Here is a 26970-nt window from a genome sequence, read left to right as displayed (position 1 = left end):
TAAATATTAAATCACTAAAGAAAAAATACAAAGAGAGAGAGAGAATAAGAGAAAAGGGGAAGACAGAGAAATAGAAAGAGGCCCCTGAAGAATTGCTTTGTAAAGTTTCCCCATACAGGTGTGTGTGGGGGGGGTGGGAACTTGAACTCAGGGCCTTATTGGCCTAATAACATTCTGGAGAAATGTTATTTCTGAAGAAATTATTATAGACTATAAATGAAAAACAGGAAGAAGTTTAAGCATCAAATAATAAAATAAAAAGAAGAGAATTTAACTGTTTCAACTACACAGAATATTATACAGGTACCAAAAACTGTTTGATAAAGATTTTTTATTAGAACATGGCAAGACACCCTGAGGATGTTAAATAAACAAGCGAAAGGTCAAGACTGCCTGTACAATAGCACTGTAACACACAATGAAAGCTACTGTGAGTTCAACCAGCCACAACCAGCTATAATGATTATTATTCCTTCATTTTTATTAAATGTTACTTATTTATTTATTTATAAACAACTTTTAAATATCTACTTTTTATTTATTGGTAGAGATAGAGAAATTGAGAGGGCAGGAGGAAGTAGAGAGAGACACTTGCAGCCCTGCTTTGCCACTTGTGAAGCTTCCCCCTGGTAGGTGGAGACCAGGGGCTTGAACCTGGGTCCTTGCACAGTATAACATGCACACTCAATTAGATGTGCCCCTGCCTGGCCCTAACTATTTTTTGCAAAGGTTTTGATAGCAGAAGCTTATACATATCCTGACTCAAGGCAAAAGAGCCTATCCCACGAGTGTGCTGAGTGTTGTAGATGGCTTCAGGTGGAAAGACACATCGAGCCACCCCCTTTCAAGTGGCAACTATGCAGTGCAAACCCAGACTTCCTTTTTTCCAGCCCACCTGTATAATTTTGTACCTAGTGGATCTCTGAGTCCCAAAGACTAGGGCATCTTACTTGACCTAAGACTCTTCCATAAACTCTAAGGTCCTTGAGGACAGTGGCTGGTTAGAGTTCCTCTGCCCACCAGCACAGAGCAATACACTGTAGCAATATACTGCACCTGGGCTAGATTGTGCCTCCCAGCCCTGGCAGCTCCCTGCTGCTGTGTCCTAAGGCTCTGACCTGAATGGCAGTCTCCATGCAACCTTTGCAACAAGTTTCTGGTGGGGTTTATCCAAACTGAAGCCCTAGTCAGATAACTGGAGAAGAAAGAGCAGGTTTGAGCATGTCACCCCTGGTCACCACCCTGTGGTCTTCTGCAAGTCACAGCTCTGAATTCTTGAGTCCCTTAAGTCCTTATGGCTTTTAGAAGCCAATTGTTATCCCATGGTCTTTAATCCCTTGTTATGATAATCCTTCAATTCTCTTTCTCTCTTTCTTGTTCTTTCTTTCTCTCTCTCTCTCTTTCTTTCTTTCTTCTTTTTTTGCCTCCAGGTTATTGCTGGGGCTCAGTGTCTGCACCATGAATCCACTGGTCCTGGAGGCCATTTTTTCCCCTTTTGTTTCCCTTGTTGTTGTAGCCTTGTTGTGATTATTATTGATGATGTCGTTTATTGTTGGATAGGACAGAGAGAATTGGAGAGAGGAGGGGAAGACAGAGAGAGGGGGAGAAAAAGACAGACACCTGCAGACCTGCTTCACCACCTGTGAAGTGACTCCCCTGCAGGTGGGGAGCTGGGGGCTTGAACCAGGATCCTTAGCTGGTCCCTGCGCTTTGTACCACGTGTGCTTAACCCACTGCACTACCGCCCAACCCCTCTTTCCCTTTCTTTCTTTCTTTCTTTCTTTCTTTCTTTCTTTCTTTCTTTCTTTTTTTTTTTTTTTTAATTTATTTTATTTATTCCCTTTTGTTGCCCTTGTTGTTTTATTGTTGTAGTTATTATTGTTGTTGTCGTTGTTGGATAGGACAGAGAGAAATGGAGAGAGGAAGGGGAAGACAGAGAGGAGGAGAGAAAGATAGACACCTGCAGACCTGCTTCACCGCCTGTGAAGCGACTCCCCTGCAGGTGGGGAGCCGGGGTTCGAACCGGGATCCTTATGCCCGTCCTTGTGCTTTGCGCCACCTGCGCTTCTTTCTTTCTTTCTTTCTTTCTTTCTTTCTTTCTTTCTTTCTTTCTTTCTTTCTTTCTTTCTTTTTCTTTCTTTCTTCCTGTCTTTCTTTCTCTCTCTCTTTCTTCCTTCCTTCCTTTCTTTCTTTTTTCCTTTCTTTTTCTTTTCTTCTTAGCTTGGATAGAGTTGTAAACTCACCCATTGGTCTGAGCCACAATTTCACTCAAATTGACAGAAACAGAAAGAGGAAAAGACACAATAATGGAGCTTCTTCTGGTTCCATAGCACCTGCCATGTGGTTACTGGGACTCACATTTGGTTTGCAGATATAACAAGACAGGCTTCCTACCTGATGAGCTATCTTTCCAGTCCTGTGAAAGGCCCTCCTCTTATGCACCTTTTCCTTCACCTCTGCAAACACCATCTCTCATCAATTCTTCCTCTTACTTCTTTCAGAGAGAGAGAGGGAAAGAGAAGAAATGCAGTGCCTGGGCCCTGAGAGTACCAAGCACACTCTCAGGCTCTGAGTTCTGTATGTAGGCTCCTCCAGCTTTGCAGTGTGGAGGGCAGGAGCTGGTTCAAACCTGAGTTCTCTCTTCTGACAGCCATGAGATCCTGCAGCCATTCTCCAATGGTCCAGGTCTCATCTTCCCTTTCTGGAAAAAAAAAAAAAAAAAAGCCCAATAACAACAATCACCAAGCTAAAGAAGAAAAGTGCATTTTCATGAGGAAGGTGAGGACGAAATGGTATGAGAGACTCAAACTTCATAGCCCATTGCCTGGCATAGAGTGAAGCCCCAGTCAATTTTAGCCATCACTGCTACTGCTGCAGCCGCTCATACATGCACATGTCCCATCCCACAACATTTCCAGAGACAGGTAGCAATAGTTTCTAAGGTCTCCCTGGGCTTCAGATCCTGGGGAAGGACCCCCCTCCCATACCCCACACTGCACATTACAGGCCCTGGAATGAATGAAGTAGGGGGTTTCTTCAGAGACACAGAGGAGGGGAGAGCCAGCAGGTGATGAAGTGCCTTTTGAAATAATCATTTGGTTATTTTTCTGCTGCATGGGTGAAAAAGACCAGGGAGAGAAGTATGGGCATATGTCATTATAATGAAATAAAGGGAGGAAGGAGGCATAAACAATCAAACATGCCAGCAAGGATTTGAGAACATTTGCAGTGAAAACTTCACGTTGGAAAATAGTTGCCCTTTAACCTTAGATAGAAAGAACATTGTCTCTTTTCTGAGCTCTTCAGAAACACTTCCTTGCTTTCTTTGTCTCTTTTCTTTATAAAGCATCATCTCTTCCCCTCCCTTTGGGAAACTCTTATAAATGAGGATTCACATCTCTGGGGATTACTCTGGTTAGGAAAGTGTTTTATTAAAATATATATATATATATATGTATATATATATATATATACACACACACATATATATGTTTGCCACAGAATGCTGAGCGATATAATTAGCTGGTCCCTTCTGTTTTATTTTAAAAGGCTGTATGGCCAAGTTCTAATTAAACATATCCTCAGGACGTTTGAAATGTGAAGGTTCCTCAGAAGCGGGCACTAAATTGAAAGAAGAAAAAGGCATGGAAAATGGAAGACAGGCCTTTTAGCCCCAGCCTACGTGGCAGGTTCATCCCTTTTTCTGTTCCTGAGTGCATGGCTTGTGATATAAAAGCCCACCCTGATCACATGGGCAGGAGCCTGCCCTTCAGAAATACTCTTGGGCTGGGATTCAGGGGGCCTGAGTAGATGACGGGTCATCATCAGCCTGAAGAGACAGGTGCTGAGGTCCCCACCAGCTCTAACATTCTGATGGTACATTTGGGTGTAATCCTTTCACTCTGTTCTTACTGCAGAGCTGAATTAAGGAGTGAGTATAGGAATAAAATCAAGGCTATAGAATTTTTCTCTTTATTATTTAATATTTTATGGGTAAAATGTCTCATCTCACCACAATAGGTGTCTGTAAAACACTTTCATCCCCAACTTTGGACCCCAGAACCCCTCCCTATTCCCTCTATTCCCCTCCCTCACTGTGATGTTTTGCTTTGGTATAATACATCAAATCCAGTCCAGGTTCTGCTTTCTGTTTTCCATTTTTGCCTTTGTCTCTTAAGTTTCAACCATGAGTGAGATCATCTGATATTCATCCTTCTCTTTTGGACTTACCTCACTTAGCATGATTCCTTCAAGCCCCATCCAAGATAAGTAAGGGATAGGCCATGCTTTCTTCTATATATTAGAGAGTTTGGGGTCTAATATCCAGGTCTTTGATTCATTTTCATCTGATTTTGGTGCATGAAGTGAAATGGTACTCTAGTTTCACTTTTCTACATGTTTACCCAGTCCAGTTTACCCAGCACTATTTGTTGAAAAGGCCATCTTTGGGAGTCAGGCGGTAGTGCAGCGGGTTAAACGTATGTGGTTCAAAGTGCAAGGACCAGCGTAAGGATCCCGGTTCGAGCCCCAACTCCCCACCTGCAGGGGAGTCACTTCACAGGTGGTGAAGCAGGTCTGCAGGTGTCTATCTTTCTCTCCCCCTCTCTGTCCTCCCCTTCTCTCTCCATTTCTCTCTGTCCTATCCAACAACAAGGGCAACAAAAGGGAAAATAAATTTAAAAAAAAAAAAAAAGAAAAGACCATCTTTTCTGACAGGACTATTTTAAGCCAGGTTGACTTAACCAGGAGAATCTCTGCTCTGCTCTCAGAAGCTAGAGTGAGGGACCAACAAACCAGAGGTCCCAGAGTTCGATCCTTGGCATGACAGGTGCCAGAATATATTTCTCATTCTCTCCAATAAATAAATAAATAAATAAATAAATAAATAAATAAATAAATAAATAAATGAACCAGGTGGTGGCACACCTGGTTGAGCATTGCATTGCTCAAGGACCCACGTTCAAGCCCCTGGTCCCTATCTGTGGGAATAAACTTCATGAAGAGTGAAACAGTTCTCTCTCTTCCTCTCCCTATTCCTGCTCAATTTCTCCCTGTCTCTATCACAACTAAATAAATACATTTTTAAAGAATAGAAATTAAAGGGAGCTAGGTGGTAGCGCATCCAGTTAAGTGCGCATAATTCTAAGCATGAGGCCCAGCTCAAGGATCCAGGTTTGAGCTTGAGCTCCCTGCTCCCCACCTGCAGAGGCAAGGCTTCATGAGTAGTGAAGCCAGGTTTGCAGTTGTCTGTCTATCTTTTTCTCTACCTCTCTATCTTCCCCTCGTCTCCCAATTTCTTTCTGTTCTATCTGATAAAAGGGGGGAAGGAGTAAAACGCCATCAGGAGCAATGGATTTGCAGTACAGGCAATGAACCCCTGGAGGCAAAAAAGAAAGAAAGAAAGAAAATTAAAAATAAATAAATATAAAAAAGAAAATACATGTAAATAGAAACTTAGGTTAACTTGAAACTTGTCTATATTTACAGTGGTTTCATTCATAACCACCTCAGACTTGAAACAACCCAGTTGTCCCTCAAGGAATGCATACATTAAGAAAATGTGACACATACATGTAAGCTGCCACAACACCCACCTGTAGGGAGAAATATTAGCAATATCTTACAGCTGACCTTTGAACAGCATGAAGTTTGAATTGCATGGGGTCACTTAGACATACACTTTCTTTTTTTTAAATTTTTTTTCTCTATCTTTACTTATTTGATAGAGACAGCCAGAAATTGAGAGGAAGGGGGCGATAGAGAGGAACAGAGAGACACTTGCAGCACTGCTTCACCACGTGTGATGCATTCCCCCTGCACATGGGGGCTGGGGGCTCAAACCCCATCCTTGAGGATTGTAACATGTGCGCTTAATCAGGTGCACCACCGCTTGGTCCCAGGCATACACTTTCTTAAAGACAGTATAAGCTTGCCTCACTCACAATTATAGTACAGTGCAGTGCCATAGAGCTATTTTCTTACATGATTCTCTCTTTTGTTAATGAATTAATTCATTTGGATAGAAACAGGCAGAATCAAGAGGAAAGTAGAAGATAGATACCCACAGCACTGTTTCAGTGCTTACAGAGCTTTCTGCCTGCAGATAGGAACAGGGGCTTGAACCTGGATCTTTGCACATGGTAACATACACACCAGTTAGGATATACCACCATCCATCCCCCCAACACACACACACACAATCATGATCCCCTTAATGACATCTTATTTTCTACCGAATGCTTTATTATAAGAATACAGTATATAATACGTATCACATGCAAAATGTGCCAGTCACTTATTCATTGTGTAGGTAAGGTTGCCAGTCAAATAGTAATCTATTGGTTCTTAAGTTTTTGGAGAGGCCAAAAAGTTGGATATAGGGGGCAGAAGATGGCTCATCCAGTCGATGACACAATGGAGCTCGTGGCACTACATGGAAACACTGTGTATAGCAGCTCCAAGAGCAGGAGTGGTGCTGTGGTGTCTCTTCTTCCTCTTCCTCTTCACCTTCTCCTACTTCTCCTCTCCTTCATCCTTCTCCCTCTCTTCTTCTCTTCTTACTCCACCTTCTTTTCTCTCTCTCTCTCTCTCCCCCTCCCTCCCTCCCTCAAAGTAAGAGTCCATTGAAAGTGGTGAACTTGTGTGAGTCCCCAAAAAATCTGCATATAATTTTTTAACTATGAGGTTTTGGAACAGGTCCAGTGTCCATGACCCTCATGCTATGCAGGAGTCGGCTGTACTGAGAAAAGAAGTCCTCTTCAAACAGTGTCACACTAAATAACTCTGCTTACATTGTATCCTGGAAGAGGCAGAGCCAGAGGAATGTAGAATGGATCAGTGGTCCTGGCTTGAGAAGCAAGAAAAAAGAACAAGAGGATACAATAATCTAAACTGGGTAACACAAAGGGGTGCTAGGATTGTGTGTGATACAGCCGTTCCCCATCTTGATTATGCTTCTACTTACATGCCTTTAAGGGTTTGTCAAAAGTCTGAGGACTGGGACAGAGTGGTAGTTCAAACTATAGAGCACACATGTTGCCATGTGCAAGGACAGAGGTTCAAATCCCTGGTCCCCACCAGAAAGTTGTTTTTTCTTTTTTGCCTCCAGGGTTATTGCTGGGGCTCCTTGCCTGCACTATGAATCCACTGCTCCTGGAGGCTATTTTTTTGCTTTTGTTGTCCTTGCTATTTATCACTGTTGTTGTTATTGTTGTTATTGCTGTTGTTGTTGGGTAGGACAGAAAGAAATGGAGAGAGGAGGGGAAGACAGAGAGGGGGAGAGACACCTGCAGACCTGCTTCACCGCTTGTGAAGTGACCCCCCCCCGCAGGTGGGGAGCTGGGGGCTCAAACCAGGATTCTTGTGCCAGCCGGTCCTTGTGCTTCATGCTATGTGCACTTCACCCACTGCACTACCACCTAACACAGGAGGAAACTTTTTAAGTAGAGGAGCAGGACTACAGGAGGTCTCTCCTGTCTCTCTCCTCTCCCCCCCCCCGCTTTAAAAATATTTATTTATTTATTTATTTCCTTTTTGCTGCCCTTGTTATCATTGTTGTTGTAGTTTATTATTGTTGTTGTTGTTGATGTCATTGTTGTTGGATAGGACAGAGAGAAATGGAGAGAGGAGGGGAAGACAGAGAGGGGGAGAGAAAGACAGACACCTGCAGACCTGCTTCACCGCTTGTGAAGCAACCCCCCTGCAGGTGGGGAGCCAGAGGCTCAAACTGGGATCCTCACTCTGGTCCTTGCGCTTTGCGCTATGTGCGCTTAACCTACTGCACTACCACCCGACTCCCTCTCTCCCTTTTTCTAGTTCTAATTCTCACCTTCTATCAATAAAATGCTTAGTGAGAATGGTGGAGACAGAAGAAAAAACTATCAGAGTATTATATGCCCAAAGAGTGGCGTTTATGTTATTAAAATTAAAAACAAAAACAAAAAATAAATTAGGCTTTGGCATTGAGTGGTGAGGTTGTTTTCTCCTTCCTTGCAAATCTATCCCAAACAGTCATTTTCTCTAACAACAGAGGAAACTCATTAGGCCAGCAATCAGGGCCTGGCATCTCCTGGGTGACAATCACTGCTCCACAGAAAGTTGCCCTCAAGGAGGGAAGGATGTAGATGCTAGGGACTCAGAAAACAGATACAAACTGAGTACCTGGGGCTAGGGAGACAGCATAGTGGTTATGCAAAAGGTTTTCAGGCCTGAGGCTCTGAGGTTCCAGGTTCAGTTCCCAGAACCAATACAATCCACAGTTGAACAGTGCTCTGATCTTAATTTCTTGCTGTGCCATATATGGGACTAAAACATCTGGGATTCTGGTACCCAGTGGGGGTTCTGGACCCAATTCCCTGTGGATACTGAGAGAAGACTGTAATCGAGCCAAGATCTACTACTAGTTCGTTTCCTTATGTTCATATGAATCGGGGATGGTATAACTTGCAGACTAAAGCACTTTAGAAATTGCAATTAGGGGTGGCACTGGAACACGTCTGTCCTGATGCGTAGTCCCAGAGCAATGTGAAACACACCAGGCAATTAAAGACTTCTGTGAAACAATAGGACACAAATCTAGCCAATGGAAACAGGCATAAAGACTTGAGCAGGGGATAGGGGAGATAGCATAATGGCTATGCAATAAGTCTTTCATGTCTGAGGCACCAAAGATCCCAGGTTCAATTCTTAGCTCCTCTATAAACCAGAGATGAGCAATACTCTAGTAATAAATAAATAAATAAATAAATAAATAAATAAATAAATAAATGACTTGAACAGTGTTTATCAAGTCTAAGGGGATCCAAATCAATGCCACTCAGTGATTTTTACATTCATGAAAATACAAATTAAGTAAAAGGAGCCTACAACCATAACCACTGGGTTAGAAACCACTAGAAAGGAAAAAGAAAGAAAGAAAGAAAGAAAGAAAGAAAGAAAGAAAGAAAGAAAGAAAGAAAGAAAGAAAGAAAGAAAAGGCCATGTCATGTTCTGGGAGATGGAGTAAAGAATGGGACTCTCTAGTATGTGGTCCCAAATTCAATCCCTGGTGGCACACACAACAGAGTGATGTCTGGCTCTTTCTCTTTCTCCTCCTATCTTTCTCATTAATAAATAAATAAAATATTTTTTAAAAGGCTTAGGGGGCAGGTGGGGGCATACCTGGCTAAGTGCACACATTATAGTGCACAAGGATCCAGGTTCAAGGGGGAAAATTTCAAGAGTGGTGAAGCAGTCCTGCAGGTTTCTTTCTCTCTTCCCCCTCCCCTCTCAATTTCAATTTTTTTCTTAAATATTTTTATATTTACGTTTTCCCTTTTGTTGCCCTTGTTTTATTGTTGTAGTTATTATTGTTGTTATTGATGTCGTTGTTGGATAGGACAGAGAGAAGTCAAGAGAGGAGGGAAAGACAGAGAGGGGGAGAGAAAGAAAGACACCTGGAGACCTGCTTCATCAACTGTGAAGCGACTCCCCTGCAGGTGGGGAGCCGCGGGCTCTAACTGGGATCCTTGCGTTTTGCGCCACCTATGCTTAACCTGCTGCGCTACTGCCCGACTCCCCTCAATTTCAATTTCTCTCTGTTTCTACCCAATAATAAATAAGTAAATAAATAAATAAATAAACAAATTTTTAAAAGAGGCTAATAATAAATACCATGTGCTGACAATGGGTATGTTTCCGAGATGCTTATGGGAGTAAAAACTGAGACAATCATTTTGGAAAATAGCTGGGAATTATAGATACAAAAATGCTATGGCCAAGCAATCCCACCCATATGTGTATATATACAGAAATGTCTTCCACATGCATGCTCAACCTATGAATAAGGATGGTCCCAGCAGCATTTTCAGAATAGACAAAAATTGGAAGGAGAGGAAATGATCTACTCTATTTTTTTTGTTTTTATTTTTTTAATTAATTATTAAAAATGTATTATATTTATTTATTTATTGGCTAGAGACAGCCAGAAATTGAGAGGGAAGGGAGAGGGGAGAGAGAGAGAGAGAGAGGCAGAGAGACACCAGCAGCACTGCTTCACCATTTGTGAAGCTTTCCCATTGCAGGTGGAGACTGAGGCTGGAGCCTGCATCCTTGAGCACTATAATGTGTGCACTTAACTAGGTGTGCCACTACCCGGCCCCTTTTTATTTATTTCTTACTGGGAGATTGTCGGGAAATTGTGAGGATGTCATTGAGCTTGGCAGGGCTTGACTTGAGGGGACATCCATCCTCTCGTCTCATCAGACTCCCTGCCTCACAAAACACCCTGCATTCCTTATACTATGGCCTGTTCCCTTATTATCTACATAATCATTGTTTTGCCTGAAAGATCCCCACCCATTCCATTCCTTTGATCTATCTTCTTTCTACCATCAAGAGCCTCCCTGCCTGTAGAGTATTATTAATCCTACCAGTTAAAACCCTCGAAACAGTTGCTAAGGAAGTTCCTACCTTTCCATCTCCCTTTTGCCTTTCCCCACCCCTTTCCTAGACATTTCTGTTTCCGACTTGTGACTTCTAGGTCCGACCTTTAAAAGCCTGAGCTCCTTGATCAATAAAGAATTGAATTGCCTCGCCACCACAAGTCTGTTCCTGAGTCATCTCTCTCACGTCTCTGAGTGAGTAAAGCAGGTTGGCTCTGGTCACGTTCTCTCCAACCCAGAGAGTATGTGCCCAGGAAGAGGCACCCCCATGCCAGCCCAGCAGGGGATTAATGTTTTACAGTTAATAGTAAATACAATAGTTTGTACATGCATAACATTTCCCAGATTTCCATATAACAATACAACCCCCACTAGATGCTCTGCCATCATGTTCCAGGACCTGCACCCTTTCCCTGCCCCCCCCAACCAAAGTCTTTTACTTTGGTGCTATACACCAACTCCAGTTCAAGTTCTGCTTAGTGTTTTCCCTTCTGATCTTGTTTTTCAACTTCTGCCTGTGAGTGAGATCATCCCATATTCATCCTTCTGTTTCTGACTTACTTCATTTAACATGATTTCTTCAAGCTCCATCCAAGATGGGCTGAAAATGGTGAAATCACCATTTTTAATAGCTGAGTAGTATTCCATTGTGTATATATACCACAACTTACTCATGAATAGTACCCAGGTGTCAAACAACAGATGAGTGGCTGACCTAATCTACTGTAATCTATTCAGGTTCTCCACCTTTGAAAAAAATGTCTTCATTAAGTCTCACAGATGTAATAAACACTGAGTGAAAAAAACAAAATACGAAATAACTCATTCAGTATGAGTTTATTTATGTGAAGGTTAAAAACAGGCACAGAGGTACACAGAGAAGTAACCAAATTATAAATTAAGGAATAAAAGTGAATGGTAGGGGTCAGGCAGTAGCACACCGGGTTGAGTGCCCAAGTTACCTTGTGTAAGGATCCAGGTTCAAGCCCCTGGTCTCCACCTTCAGAGAGAAAGTTTTGCTGCAAGTGTCTCTCTTTCTCTCTCTATCTGTCTCCCCCTCCCCATTTCAGTTTTTTTCTGTTATATCAAAAGGAAGGGAAGAAGGATGGATGACAGGAGAAATTAAAAAAAAGAGAGAGAAGGAAGGAAGGGAGGAAGGGAGGGAGGCAGGAAGGAAAGAAGGAAGGAAGGAAGGAGGGAAGGAAGGAAGGGAGGAAGGAAGGAGGGGAGAAAGGAAGGAAGAAAGGAAGAAGGGAGGGAGGAAGGGAGGAAGGAAGGAAAGAAGGAAGGAAGGGAGGAATGGAGAAAGGAAGGAAGAAGGGAGGGAGGAAGGAAGGAAGGAAGGAAGGGAGGGAGGCAGGGAGCAAAGAAGGAAGGAAGGAAGGAAAAAGAAGGTGGGAAAATGCCTGCTGGGAATGGTGAATCTGTTTTGCAGTCACTAAACCTCAGCATAACCCTTGCAGCAATAATTATTGAATTAAATAATTAATTAATTAGAAGTGAATGTTCTAAAATGCAAGCTAGATGTGGTCTCCAGGAAAGAGGGTAGGAAATGAGGAGGCAAGGTGGGGGGCAGCTTCTGGTGACGGGCCCTTATGTAGGAGTTCGCCTCATGACTTATCACGACTTATTTCAGGCGCCTATCATATATACCTTCTTCCCCATAATGTATTAGTCACACAGGCAGCCACACAAAGAGTCAAACATCAGACCTCCACAAACTGCAGCAAACCAGCCTGGAGCCAAGACTGGTAATGAGGCGGATTGAGGGAAACTTGAAGACAGACAGACCCCAAATAGAAACTATTCAGATGGTCACAGTCTCTGCTAACCCTCATCACTATCGACCCCAGCCAGGGACATTTTGTTTGTTTGTTTGTTTATTTATTCATTTATTTATTTGATTTTTAATTGCCACCAGGATTATCATTGGGGTTTGCAGCCTGAGTGAGGGATCCAAAGCTCCTGGTAGCTTTTTTTTTTCTTTTCCTTTTTTCCTTTTATTTTACAGAACAGAGAGAAATTAAGGGATGGGGTAGCTAGAGGAGACATAAAGGAGTCAGGCGGTGGTGCACCTGGTTAAGTGCACATAGTACTAAGTGCAAGGATGGTGGGGGGAGGTGCAAGGATCCGGCGTCTGAACTTCTACTCCTCACCTGTAGAAGGGACACTTTGCCAACAGTGAAGCAGGTCTTGAGTTGTCTGTTTTTCTCTCTCCTTCTCCCACACCTCTCTCAATTTCTCTTTGTTCTATGCAATAAAATAGTGGGGGGGGGGGAGAAAGTCGGGTGGTAGCGCAGCGGATTAAGCACATGTGGCGTAAAGTGCAAGGACCAGTGTAAGGACCCGGTTGGAGCCCCCAGCTCCCCACTTGCAGGGGAGTCACTTCACAGGTGGTGAAGCAGTTCTGAAGGTGTCTATCTTTCTCTCCCCCTCTCCCTGTCTTCCCCTCCTCTCTCCATTTCTCTCTGTCCTATCTAACAATGATGACATCATCAACAACAACAATAATAAAATTACAACAATAAAAAAACCACAAGGGCAACAAAAGGGAAAATAAATAAATATTTTAAAAAATAGAGAAAAAAAAAAAGGCCACTGGGAGCAGTGGATTCATAGTATCAGCTCCAAGTCCCAGTGATAACCCTGGAGGCTAAAGGGAGGTGGGGGGAGGTGGGGTGGGGAGGTAGGAGAGAGAAAGATACCTGTGCTTCACTCCTTCCCTGCTTGAGAAGCTTCCTCCTTATAGGTGGGAGCCAGGAGCATAAACCTGGGTCCTTGAGCATGGTGACGTGATGTGTGAATTCAACTGGATGAGCCACACCCAGCCCCTACCAGAGAACTTTTAAAAGTCTTTGCTTGGAAGGAAAAGTTATATCCTTCGGAAAGGAAAGTGTCTTTTTTTTTTTTTTCCTCTAAAGCCTTATCTGAGTGTTAAGTCTTGCAGCATGCTTTTGTGGACTGATTCACCACAACTTCTATCAGTTCTGCTCTTTACTATAGATCCACAAAGACTGAAGATGAGATGTCTTAAACAAGGGCTCCTTATTTGTCTGGAAATCTTTCAACCTAAGAATCCAATCATTGTGGGGGTGGATACCATGATGGTTATGTAAAGAGATTCTCATGCCTGAGGGTTCTAAGTCTCACGTTCAATCCCCTGAGTATCACCTCAAACCACAGCTGATCAGTGCTCTGGTAAAAAAAAAAAAATCATCAGAGTCTGAGATGCAGGAGACTCGAGACTCTCGCACTAGTACAAGAGATACTGAGGGATCCAGTCCTACACTTTCTGCAGTTTCTTTATGCAGAATTCCTTGTGCTCTTATTTGATCATCTCAACTGCATCTTAACCACAACCTGAACATGCTCAGTCTCATTTTCAAAAATATATCAGCTTCGACAGGTGGGATGTAGCAAGGAAATGCTACAAGAGCCCATGATGACTAAGAAACTGACAGTATAAAAGAAGACAGACTTGCAGGGGGTGGCTGGTGGTACGCCCGGTAGAACACACAAGGAACAGTGTGCAAAGACCTGGATTTAAGCCCCTGGTCCTCACCTGCAGAGGAAAAGCTTCTTCACAAGTGTTGTAGCAGTGCTACAGGTCTGTCTCTCTCTTTCCCTCTCTCACTTTCTCTCCATCAAGGTAAGTGAATAAAATAAAAAAGGAGGAGGAGGAGGAGGAGGAGGAGGACAGACAAACATTTAAACACTTCAGTCTTGTAGCTAGGGAAATAGTTCAACAGGTACCTCAAGCCTTTAATGCCTGAGGTTCCTAGTTCAATTCCTGCCACCACCACCACCACCACCACCACCACCCCCACACACCAGCAAATATCAATACGTACCACAGATTTGCTTTGACCTCTTTCTCTCTGCCTAAGGTGAAATTCTCTCTCTTATGTAACTAATGAAATACATCTTTAAAGAACCTGTATCAACCCTCATCTTTCGGAGGTGTTCTTTATTACAGGGACAGAACTAAATTTTGAAATTAGAAATTAACCAAACCCTGCCTTCAAAAGTCAGGCCATGTGGTATGCAGAATAAATGATCACTGTTAAATGTTTAGTGAACCTCAGCATTCAAAAATTTAAGGTTTTTTTTTAAATATATATAATACTTTACTACAAAGAAGAGATAATTGTGTAAGAGTGCTAGGGAGGTGTGCTTAAATCCAGCTCTCTGAATATATGTAGGTGCCCAGACACAGGTAGACTCATTTAAGCACATAACTATAGGTACATGCATGTAGATGTGTAACAGGAAATATTCATCTATGGGGCGTGTGTGTGTGTGTGTGTGTGTGTGTGTGTGTGTGTGTGTGTGTGTGTGTGGCTTGGAGCCCATTAAATAATTCAAGATCTGGATGAAACTCACCCTGATAGCTGAACAATTATGGACAGTGGCATCCTTAGAAGAAAATGACCTTTTCATCAAGTTACAAAACATTAAAGGTTAAAGGATGTTTGAAAGGAAGCTAATACTTTTAAAACATTGGGGAAATTGCCATTCTTTCAAAGACCTGACTGAAAGGAGAGGAAAGTGCTAGGCTGAATGTGTGCACTTTATTGGGGGGAGGAGAGTGGACATATTTGTATCACCTTGCTTCATTCAGATATGTGAATGAACCCAACTCCCCAAGAAAGAAGAGGAGACTGGCCTGTGAGCAGTGAACAGCAGGGGAAGGAACTCATGCAAGGCCCCCAGAGCTGGCTGGCTCCTAATTGCAATTTTGAAGTCACATTTCTTCCTCTCGCGAGGAGTGATGGCAAAGAGAGCAAATCAATGCAAGTGTCAGATTTCCAGGCTTCTATTTTCCGTCTGACCCAGAGGGTGCAAATTCCAGTCACTACTAACAGGGAAAATAGAAATATCAGTGAGACTCTTCACCAGGCCCCTTTCTTTAATGAGCTCCCAGAAAGACTGGGAAGAATCTGCCTTGTTGGCCCAGCAAATGTCCACTCCTCCCAGGAAGTCAGGAGGCCTGTAGCCTGCCTAAACTTCCTTAAGTTCCCTGTCTCTCTGCTCTTGCCCCATTCCCTACACCTTGCATCCAGGTGTGTACCCAGTTTATAAGCTTTTGTCTCCTGAGAAGCCTGACTTGTGCTACCCTTGTCTTGCAGACTGGAGGAGGGTTTACCACTTAGGAGACAGCAGCTAGGTGCCAAGTTCATTATCAAATCATCAATATGTGGGAGTCCGGTGGTAGCACAGTGGGTTAGGCACACATGGCTCAAAGCACAAGGACCAGTGTAAGGATCCTGGTTCGAGCTCCCGGCTCCCCACCTGCAAGGGAGTCACGTCAACAAGTGGTGAAGCAGATCTGCAGGTGTCTATCTTTCTCTCTTCCTCTCTGTCTTGCCCTCCTCAATACAACATCAAGGGCAACAAAAAGGAAATAAATAAATAAATAAATATTTAAAAAAAAAAAACACCAATAGGCAATATCCCAGCTAAGCCACACTGGCACCTGGGAATTGGACTGTATTGTGACTTGCCATAGTGACACCATTCAGTCCTCTTTCAAATTCTGATCTGTCTGGGAGAGTTCCCAACAAGTAGCAGAAGAAAGCAAAGACTTAACAGATGGGGTGGTGGCTCAACTGTTAAAGCTCTAGATACTCATGTCTAAGGCTTCCAGTTCTATTCCTTGTACTCTGGCTCGTATTCCTTGCACTCTGGCTTGTATTTCTCTCTTCCTCATGTGGAACTGTCTGTCTTCTATGTAACCAAGAAAGCACATCTCAAAACAAGAAGCAAAGACTCCAAAGGGCAGCTCCAAATTTGGTGGAGATATATATGTATTTTTGGAAAAGTCGTGATGTATTTTTCCATGTTTTTCTATGCCAAAAAAAATGCGTCATGGTTTTTCCAACATATAGATTGCCACCAAGGCTGTCGCTGGAGTTTGGTGCCTACACAATGAATCCACCACTCCAAAGGAATTTTTTTTTTTTTTTTTGATAGGAAAAAGAGAAATTGAGAATGAAGGTGGGGGAGTAGAAAGGGAAACAGAAGAAACACCCGCAGCACGGCTTCACCTCTCATCAAGCTTCACTACAGCAGGAAGGGGCTGCAGATTTGAATCTAGCTCCTTGAGCATAATATTGTGTGTGTTCAACCAAGTGTGCCACTGCCTGGCCCTTTAGTGGATCTTTTTGTTTCCTCTCTCCAAGTTCCTACTTGTGTTTAAGATGGAGAGATGTTGGGAGTCGGGCGGTAGCGCAGTGGGTGAAGCGCATGTGGCACGAAGCGCAAGGACCGGCTTAAGGATCCCAGTTCGAGGCCCTGGCTCCCCACTTGCAGGAGAGTCACTTCACAGGCAGTGAAGCAGGTCTGCAGGTGTCTATGTTTCTGTCCCCTTCTCTGTCTTCCCCTCCTCTCTCCATTTCTCTCTGCCCTATCCAACAACAATGACATCAATAATAATTACAACAACAATGAAAAAAAAAACAAGGGCAACAAAAGGGAAAATAAATAAATTAACAAAATTAAAAGTATAAAAAAAAAAGATGGAGAGATGTAACCCATCACAGAGGTGATGATGAGGCTCCAAGAGTGGAGGGAAGTGGGGGTGGGGGTGGGGGTTTGCCAGCAAACTTCTGTCAGTGAGTGACGGGTAAGAAACCAGGCCCTGACCATAAAACCAGAGCATGCAGTCTGCTTGGTTCATACAGACATCAGAGCAGACCTACTATGAGCTTGAACCTCCATGCACACATAGTAACATGTTCTTTCTAGGAGACAAGGAGCTGTTTTATATCCTCATCCCTCCTGCATTTGCTTCTCTGTTTTCTTTTCTTTTCTTTTCCTTTATTTAATTTTCATCAGGGTTACTAGTGGAACTCACTGCCTGCAGGGCTCCACCTCTCCCAGGGACCATAATTTTTCTTCCTCTACATAAAAGTTAAGAGACAGAGAGAGGAGAGACACCACAGCCTGGCTTCACCTCTATTGAAACTTCTATGTGATGACCAGGGACTCAAACCTGCGTCCTCATGTGTGGGAACTGTTGTAGTAGGTAACAGGGTGAACCACCTGCTGGTCCCCACTTCCCTGTTCTTTGAGCCTTGCCTTGTAAAGGAAGGACTGGGAGAAGGGCTGGGGAATCTACCCCTTTCTTTCTCCTTTCTCTCTTCTACCTTCTTGCCTCTCAGTGTGTCCCAGATATGGCCAGCCTAGAAAGGGAGAGGGAGAGGGGGAGGGGGAGGGGGAGGGGGAGGGGGGGAGGGGGAGGGGGAAGGGAAGGGGGAGGAGAGGGAGAGGGAGAGGGAGAGGGAGAGGGGGAGGGGGAGGGGGAGGGGGAGGGGGAGGGGAGGGGAAGGGGAAGGAGGAGGAGAGGGAGAGGGAGAGGGAGAGGGAGAGGGAGAGGGAGAGGGAGAGGGAGAGGGAGAGGGAGAGGGAGAGGGAGAGGGAGAGGGAGAGGGAGAGGGAGAGGGAGAGGGAGAGGGAGAAGGAGGGAGAGAAAAGAGGCAGCTTGCAAGCCTGGGCATTTGAGACAGGAGTGACTCCATGATAAATTTCCTTGTTGGAGAAGGATTCTGAAACATTTTCCTAGCTGGGAGGTCAGGATGAGGTGAGGACTCTGGGGCTGCAGAGTGAGGACTCCAGTCATGTATGGAAAAGAGGGGAGACCTGATTTTTTCACTGTGCCTGCCCAACTGCAGGCTCTGTCTCCACTGAGTTCTCATCAGACCCTCAGACTTTTTAGCAACGCAAAAAAGGTATGTTTCTCTGAACCAATCCCTCTATGAGGCAGCCTATTTTGAATGTATTTATGATGCCTATGGAATGCTCAAAAGTCAGAAGCCCTTCCATTGAGATGGAACTGTAGGTGATTATACTGATTGAAATAAGTAAAGAGATGAAAGACAATTACAGGATGCTTTCACTCATATGTGGAGTCTAGAAAACTGAAATGTATGAACTTGCAAAACAAAACAAAAAAACTGTTTCTCAGATTTTTGTGGTAACTACGGTGGTTACCTGTTATCTGTGGGAGGTGGAAGGGGGGGATACAGAACCTTGATGGTGGATACGGTATGGAACTATACATTGTAATCTTACAGTCTTGTAACCACTGTTAATCATAAATTAAGAAAGTATCCTCCATCAATGTTTGCAGATAGTCCCTGCCATTTTATTCCACGTATATTTATTTCCCAGTAGTTCTCCAGTCAGTCTGGGGTCTGCCCCCAGGTTCTCTCTGTGAGTGGGCAGGGAGGCTGACCACAGAAGATAGTTCTTCAGGGGAGAGGCACCTGGAGGCACCTATTGGAGACCTTTCGGGCTGGGAGTAAGGTGAAGGGGATGGATCAAGCAATGTCTAGGCAGAACCTGTTGAGACCAAGCAAGAACAATGTGCTCAGGACAACAAAGTCTAGAAAAACAACAGCACTGATGAAAACTTCACTACGTTAGAGATATTAACAAGCACAAGGACCCAATTCCAGTCCTGTTCCCCACTGGCTAGAATAAAGTTTCAGGAGTGCTGAAGCAATGCTGCCAAGTGTCTGCCTTTCTCTCCCTCTCTATCTCCTCCTCTTCTGTCAATTTCGTTCTGCCCTATCTAATAATAAAAAAAGAAGAAGAAAAAAGAAAGGAAGAAAGAAAGAGAGAGAGAGAGAGAGAGAGAGAAAGGAAGGAAGGAAGAAAGAAAGAAAGAGAAAGAAAGAAAGAAAGAAAGAAAGGAAGGAAGAAAGAAAGAAAAGTTGGCCACTTGGAGATCTGGATTTGTCTTGCAGACATTGAGCTCCAGAGATAACCCTAGTGGCTAGGGGAAAAAAATGGTACCACTTTAATACTAAGCATGTTGGGAAAGAAGAAGGCCTTGGGGTAGTGGGTTCTGGAGGCTCTATGGAGACTGGGGCTAGGAGATAAGTTCAAAGCACAAGAGCTAGTCACCAATCCAGAACTGCCCTAACCCAGCAACTCATACAGAAATCCCTGCTGAGTCTAGTTTTCAGGTGCCGGAGAGCTCGGGTTTCAGGGTACCACCATTGCAGAGCCCACCCCTTTGGTGTGTGCCTTTATTTATTCATCTGTATGGTGCATGCATATTTATTTCCACTCCCCTCCAGGCTGGGAGCAGACATCCTGGCTCACACTGTACACACATCCCTTCTAGCAAGCCTTTTGCAGCAGGGAGCACTGACTGGAGGGTCCGGGCATTTCCTCCAGGACAAGTCTGCTCAGATGAGTAGCTCTGAGTGTCCAGGCCCACTGCCAGCTTATTGGCACTGACCACTGAGGCTCAAGTTTTTCCCAGGGGCCGTTCCCCCTGCAGCCAAGGTTTGCAAAGCCAGACAGGGCACAAGTCCTGGGGCACTCCAGCCTCCTCCCCCTTCCAGTTCCAAGGAAGCATCTACATTGCCCTGCCTGGCCTGCAAAGCAACACAGGCCCGGGATTCGGGGTGAGTTGGATTTGTGTGCTCCCAAATTTCAGTGCTGGAGAGTTTTATAGAAACTGTCAATGGTTGGGGTGAGCTAAGGTCTTTCTTATAAAATAAGAAAGCTTTATTCATAGAGCCAACACACTTTCTTGCCTTTCTCCTTTTTATTCATTTTGGGGTGGGGTTGGGGTTGGAGGTGGGGGATAGAGATAGAAACAGAAAAGGAGGGGCCAGGTGGTGGTGCACCTGGTTGAGCACACACATTACAGTGTGCAAGGACCCAGGTTCAAGCCCCTGATCCTCTGCAGGTGTCTCTTTGTCACTCTCCCTCTCTATCTCCCCTCCCCTCTCTATTTCTGTCTCTATTCGAAAATAGATAAAACATTAAAAAAAAAAGAAACAGAATGAGGAAATAGAGAAGGAGAGAGACAGAAAGACATCTTTAGCACTGTTTCACCCCTTAGGAAGGGGTCCTTTAACACTGTAACCTGTATGCTTTATCACACTTTTTTAAAATTGATTTTTATTTATTTAGGATAGAGACGGGAAAGTGGGAGGAAAGGGGGAGATACAGAGAGAGAGAAAGAGAGACACCTGCAGTATGAAGCTCTCCCCCTAGAGGTGGGAGCCAGGGACTTGAACCTGATGCTTGTGTATTGTAACAGGAGCTTTTCAACCACCTTGCCCCCTACCACACTTTTCTTAACATAAGTGCTAGGTTTGTTAGCGGATACCTAACCAAGGAGGCCAGGGAGAATGACTTGGCGCCCTTTGACAGCCCATCTACATGTCCACGTTTGAAGAGGTATGGGGGGGGGGGCCTGCAAAGAACCCAGCCCACTGGGTCAACCCTGTTAATCTTGCTTTATCCTGCTCTTCCTACCTTTTCTCCTTGGGGCTTTAGCGGCCGCCCTCGCTGACCTACCTCTAGAGGGCGCTGATGGAGACCAGGCCCAGCCAGCTCCAGCCGCGGGATCCCAGGGGGACCCCCAGGGACTCCACCCCTAACCCTCTGCCTAATTTGAATATTTCATTGGCTGCAGCCAGTCGGGTCAATTTATCATGCAAATGCGGGTGCCCTGCGAGCCAGAGAGGAGCCACCGCCCGCGCAGGAGAGCGGCGTCCGATTGGTGGCCGAGACAGCGGCATTTGTAATATTTTTCTTTGGGCATTAGAGTCATTTACCAATGCCATCGCCGCAACTCGAGCCACTGAATCACCAGCCACTTAAAGGGTTTTATTGACAGCTTTGAAACTTCTTAGACATGTTCTTTTATTTTAAGTCAAGTGTCAGCCGAGTTTGGACCTACCCTTCCCCCACCTAAAAAGCTGCAGCAACAAAGTACAAACTACTCAGTTGTCCAGCGATTTGTGCGCGGGGTGGCCATCCCCGCCTGGTCCCTGGGGGATCGGGGAGGGAAGGACGTCTCTGGTCGACTAGCACCTGAGCACCTTGAAATAAAGAACGTATGTGAGTTCTTATGGGGAGGGAGGTGTCAAGAAGGTAGAAGAGGAAACACTCCAAGAAAAGGAGCGAAGGCTGGGAGATGAAGAAATGGGGTGGGGGGGAGAGGGGGCAGGAGAAACCGCAGAGAAAGAAAAAGTGAAATTTGGGCGTTCTCGGAGGAAGGGAAATATTGGCGTGTTCAAAGCCACGGAGAAACTGCCTCCCAGGAATCTTGACCTGCCAGATCACCGCGCCCCATAAAAGGCGGGCTCCCCGCCTAGTCTCGAAATTCACGTAAAATTCATCAAATTCCAAGAGATAAAAAGAGGAGAGAGAGAGGGACAAGGGGAGGGGGAGGGAAGAAAAGTCTTGGAGGCCCCGTCTGTTTGTCTGTCTCTGTCTCTCCTACCTGTCTTACTGAGCATGAAGACAGGTCTTTCCCGTTTGTAAATTCGGTGACAAACACAAAACCTTCATGGGTAAAAGGTAGAAAGAAGAGCAAGCTGGGAAGAGGAAAAAGGGAAAGGAGATTCTTCCCCCACGTTTTGCAAATTCCCTGGCTAGTTAATGAGGTCACCAGGCATGCAAAGCTGGGCTGTCTGGTCTGCGAAGACCTGCGGTTGGTTTGATTTCCTCCTTCTCCAGAATCTCTGCCCGGCCAGAGCCCGAGCCCGAGCTCAGCCTTGCTGCGGGATTGCCCACGCAGCGACGGCGATACACGCCGGTGCCCGCAGCATTGGCATCCCCGCGGGATGAAATGGGACACCCTTGTTTGCCAGCTAGCTGAGAGCTTACTGGCTTCCAGCTAGGGGTGAGCCCCTAGTCGGCTTAGCTGCCTCCAGTGCAGTTTCATATATATATATATATATATATATATATATATATATATATATATATATATATATATATATATATATATTTCTTTCTAAGCTCTGCCCAGATGGTTTCCAAAAATTCATTTTACTCAGAGTGGGGATAAAACACTCCAAGCTACAGAGAGTTCCGGGGGGGTTTTCCCCCATGCTTAGACTCCCCCCCCCCAAAAAAAACCTTGAAATCTCATCTTCTCATCATGCAGGGTATTTGTATTCCATAGACTGAAACACAAGAGACTTTTAAATTTCTCTATTTTATCTTTTGTCTCCCAAAGTTTCCCCCCCCTTTGAAAAGTGGGTAAATGGGAATTATGGAAGAGTAGAATTTAAACTGGGTTCCCTCCCACCACCACCCTCTCCCCTGCAGCCCCCTAACCTGCAGGTGGGGAAACTAGAGCACAGAAAACCTGGAGAAGAGTGGGAGGAAAATCCAGTTCTTCCAGGAAACTGGAGACAGTATGGAGGTAGACTAGACTCTCTTTAGGATAACCAAGTTCTCTGCCTCTGTTAGATGTTTAGTTTTTAATGGTATTCGCAAAGACATTTAAAAAGAGTTTTTTAAATGCCTTTTTAAAAAAATCTTTAGAATTCTAAGCCCTAAAAAAAAAAGAAAGAAAGAAAAAAAAAAAGAGCGATGTTGGTAACTGAGGTGCCTGGCTTTTAGAGGGCTCCAAGTCAGTCAGGTCACCAAGTTCTTACTGTCCAGGAGTTCAAGTTTGCCTTGCCCCCTACCATCCCAGCAGCCCCAGGGTGAATGTCTTGTCTGGGACAGTCTTGGCTGGAACCATTGCAGGGCAGACCCTCTGATTCTGGAGTGGGGGGGGGGGGGCTCCATGTGTAAAGGGCAGGTGTGTATACCTGGCAATGTGGGATCAGACCTCTGATCTGGGGTTCCAAGGAATGTAGAAAGTAGGAAGCCCCCAGCTGAAGCTAGGGATTGGGGTCGAGTGTAGGTATGCTGAGGGGGAGAGGGAAGAAAGAGGTTTTGCACCACTGCCCACCCCCACCCCCCACACACACACACCCAGCTAATACCAGTTCTATACTTAGGACAGGTTAAACAGTCTCCCAACTTTTTTCTTCCAAGATTATTTGCCCACTCCCGCTCCCAGCTCACAGTGTCTGAAGCTCCTCCCCGGGAGGCCCCACGGAAATGGCATTAATATACCGCTCCGATTTTCCAAGGTTTATTTCAAGTCAAAACTGTAAAAGTTCTTGGGAGAATTTACAGACAAAACATCTGGTTCCTTAAAACAAAGCTACCGGAAAAAAGGAGAAACAAACTTCGCTGCTGTGTAAATGCATTTTTTTAGCAAACAATTAACCGCCTGTGGAGGGTCTGGCCTCAGGGTCCAAATCCCTCCAACTACAGCAGGGGCCCAAAATTCCTGGCTAAGGTGAGTAGAAGGAAGCAGAACCCAGTGCCAGGGCTCTAGAAAAAGCATTTGCCAATCTCCCCTGGCACTGCCACACAGATACTGGGCTCCTCTACATGGGCCAGACACTGCCCATGGATTGTGTTACCAGGATTGTGTTACCAGGGACCCAAACCTCCAGGTGGGTCAAGCTCCTTTTGAGCTCTCTCTATGATTTTTGCTTAGAACCTTGGGTGGGTGCTGTGGCTCCTAAGCCCAACCTGGCTACATGGTAATGCAACTAGAACCCCAGCTTCAAAGATGCTTCTTTCCTGAAGTCTTATTTATCCCTTGGAGGCAATTCTGAATGAGAGCAAGCATTACCTTGCTTGGCTCAGAAGGGCTGACACCTACTGCCTTCATTTGCATCTTGAACACAACCCTTTCTCTCCTTACATCCCTCCCTGCGGTAGCTGCTCCTTCCCCAGTGGTTACTTTCTGCTTCTTGGGCAGCTTGTGGTAGTGAAATTCTTGCCCCTCCATAGCAAGCTTGTGTGCCCTTTGCTCTCTTGCCCCCTCCACTTCTGTCCCAAACTGGGTTAACGCAGGACATAAAGCCTCCCAAGGTGATCTGAGCTGTGCAGGTGGGCCCAGGTACTAAGGTCTGTCATCCATCTCACATGAGGTTCAAATTCCCTTGATAATTTGGAGCCTTTCTAGGCAGAAAGCTGAGGCCCCGGCTGCTGGGGAGGAAGCTAGGTTCTGCTGGGCCAGGGCAAGAACCTGCAGTTCAGGAATTGAATATGTGATTCCTGGGCATTTTCTGAGTTGATAAATTGATCACCCAGTTTGTTTGGGGTGCGCCACCTGGCCACAATGTAAGCAGCATTTCCCCCAGAGGCATTTCCTGCTTTGGCCCCACAGTGCACATCCCCACCTCACCCATTTATTTTTAGGGTTCAAAGGACGTCCCCTAAAATGCGGAGCCTCTTAGAAATGGGACCTTCTAACTGGCCAGTGGGGTTCACTTTGTTCATGTTTTGCCAGTTAAGAAGTTAAGGGTGTTCACACCTGGGTGGCAGCCTGCATTGGCTTTTAAAAGATATCTCACAACTCTGTGAAGCTGGGGGGTCAAAGGGTATCTAGACCAAGCTCCTTCTGCAGAATTACAATCTCCCTCAACCGGTGGGCTAGGTCTTTTCTGCCCTCTAGGCTGGAAGTGGTGAACGCAAGCCTGCGGCCAGGAGCAAACAGTCCCTCCTTCCCGCTGGAGAGTCCCAGCAAGCACAACCAGGTTGGGCTCTTGCCTCTGGTGGAAGCTCATGGACCTCAGGGCTCGATGGAGGTCCTTGTACCCTTGCTCACTAGCAAGTGGAGGAACTAACAGATGCACAGGTTTTGACCTGTTCCTGGAAGGTTGACTCTGAAAGACAGAATTCACCAAACCCTTGGGCAAGAAAGACTTGCAGTTGAAGTTCAGTGAAATGTGGGGATGGAGAGGCCTGACACACCAGAGGCAACTCCTCCCTCGCGCGTATCACTGCCCTAAAGTTCTTAGGAGCAGCCCTAGAAAAGCCCTTTGACCTGGCTAGATTGATTGGGGACATATGCGAAGATGTCCTCTGGAACGCTGTGAGGAACATAGCAGTGGTGGGGAAAAGTAGGGAGAAAAAAAAAGGCAGGGGGGCTGTGTGTGCATGGCAGTCTATGTCTTATGTCTGTACTCAGAAAGCAGAGCAGGAAACTCTGAAGTCTTGCCCTTTCTCCCTCCACAAATAAGGAGGAAATTGCAGACTGCCACCCTGACACCTTTTCTTCCCGAAACAAGTCATGGCTGTCAATGGGATCTGCATTTTCTTCCATGCCTCCCTCTTCCCTATATACTTTTCTTTTCTCTCCCCACACCCCTCCCTTCCCCTCCCAGGTAGGGCCTGGGCAAAGTTTGAGTTTGACACCTGCCTCAAGATCTGTACAGCACCAAACTCTGCCCAGCTGAAGCCCATTTAAGTCCCCCATTAAATTAGCTTCAGGGTCTTCACAGTGCTGGAAGAGGATATGGGCATTAGGAAGCTTCCTTCTTTCTCTCCTCTAACTCTCCCAGTTCACAGGAAAGGGGCAGAGAGAATTTGGATTGTAAGGACTAGCTGGACACTGTTCCATGCCTAGAATGGTCTGATCAACTAGGCATTTCTTTGGGGGAGGGGTGACCTGTGGCTAGGTGCAAGGCCATGCTAGAGAATCCTGTGCCAAGCCAGGTCGAATCCCCATTGGCACGCCGGGTGGCAATTTGCACTCAGCGTGGTGGTCCCTGTTGTGCGTGATGGGGGCTGTTGCTGTGTTGTGCTGTGCATTGACACTGATGGATGCGCTGTAGGCTGGACGGACAGATGTTTGGGCGGGTCGCACAGGGGAGAAGGAGGCAGGATCCCAAGGTGGCTGTGAGCAGCACAGAGACCTGAGCTCAGGCCACGGTTGGCAAGGGGGGTGGGGGCGCAAGAACAGAGGTTTGGAGAGCAGCAAGGGGTAAGGAAAAGAGCATAGGGGAGCACAGGACTGGGGAGAACTGTGCTACTCCTATGTCAGCACCCAGGACCCCAAGCACCGGTGCGCCTAAGTGGGCGCTGGGCAGGTGAACCCGGGGGAGGGCAGGAGCTGACCAGGCACGGTGCCTACCTTGCTCTGGGGAAGAGGCGCCCAGTGGTGCGACCAGAACCTGGAGGCCTCAGATGGCATCTGGCAACTCACCGTTTCCTCGTTCGCAAGAAGCGTTTCACGCCCCGTGGCCGCTTCTCGCCGGCCTTGGAAGGGCAGTCACTCCGGCCTCTGCGGCGAATGGCACGGCGCGTCCCCGCTCCCGAGCACAGCACCCCACACGCGCCCAGTTCGAGATCCCAGCCGCAGCCCGGCTCCCCAACACCTCCCGGTTCCGCAACCCGCAACTCCGAGCGCTCCTGCGCCAGAAAGCGCTGGAAGCGGCTTTATAACCGGGGAGGCCGGCGGCGGCACATCTGCATGCAGGGAGGCGTCTGGCCCCAGCCCAAGCCCGCAGACTGGGGGCGAGCGGAGACTTTTTGATCTTACCATCGGGGTGAGATCACGGTCTCTGCGTCTACCGGGGAGTGGGGGGGGGGGGGGAAGAACGCCTGCCTGTGAACTTTTTAAAACAAACTTGCAAAAACCATCACAAGGGGGAAAAATAAAAAGAAGACGAGGCAGAGGAGAGAGAAAGAGACTCAAAAAAGATTCAGAGAGAGAGAGAGAGAGAGAGAGAGGGAGAAGGCAGGAAAGAAGAAGAAGGGGTGGGGGGAAAGGGAAGGAAGGAAGCAAGCAAGCCAGGGTTTGCAGCTCCTGGAGCGCCCAGGCAAGCCAGTCCCCAGGGCGCGGGGCTCCGGCCTCCCCGGGAGGATAGGGCACAGAGGCCCGGGGGGAGTTCCAGGGCCCCAGCAAGAGCGCCCCCAAGCAGCGCCGCCTCGG

The 26970-nt window shown here is 46.0% G+C and overlaps 1 long non-coding RNA gene across 1 annotated transcript; it reads right to left on the bottom strand.

Moving 5' to 3' along the window:
* Positions 1-314: 314 nt before the first annotated feature.
* LOC132536785 (uncharacterized) lies at positions 315-26825 on the bottom strand. The gene is made up of 2 exons (XR_009548316.1): positions 26242-26825; positions 315-2701 (listed from the first exon to the last, which is right to left on the bottom strand). It is a non-coding gene; the product is annotated as an uncharacterized LOC132536785 (long non-coding RNA).
* Positions 26826-26970: the final 145 nt, after the last annotated feature.

Source organism: Erinaceus europaeus, chromosome 2 (genome assembly GCF_950295315.1).
Source record: "Erinaceus europaeus chromosome 2, mEriEur2.1, whole genome shotgun sequence".
Classification (NCBI taxonomy): domain Eukaryota; kingdom Metazoa; phylum Chordata; class Mammalia; order Eulipotyphla; family Erinaceidae; genus Erinaceus; species Erinaceus europaeus.
This window is presented reverse-complemented; position numbering and strand designations above follow the sequence as displayed.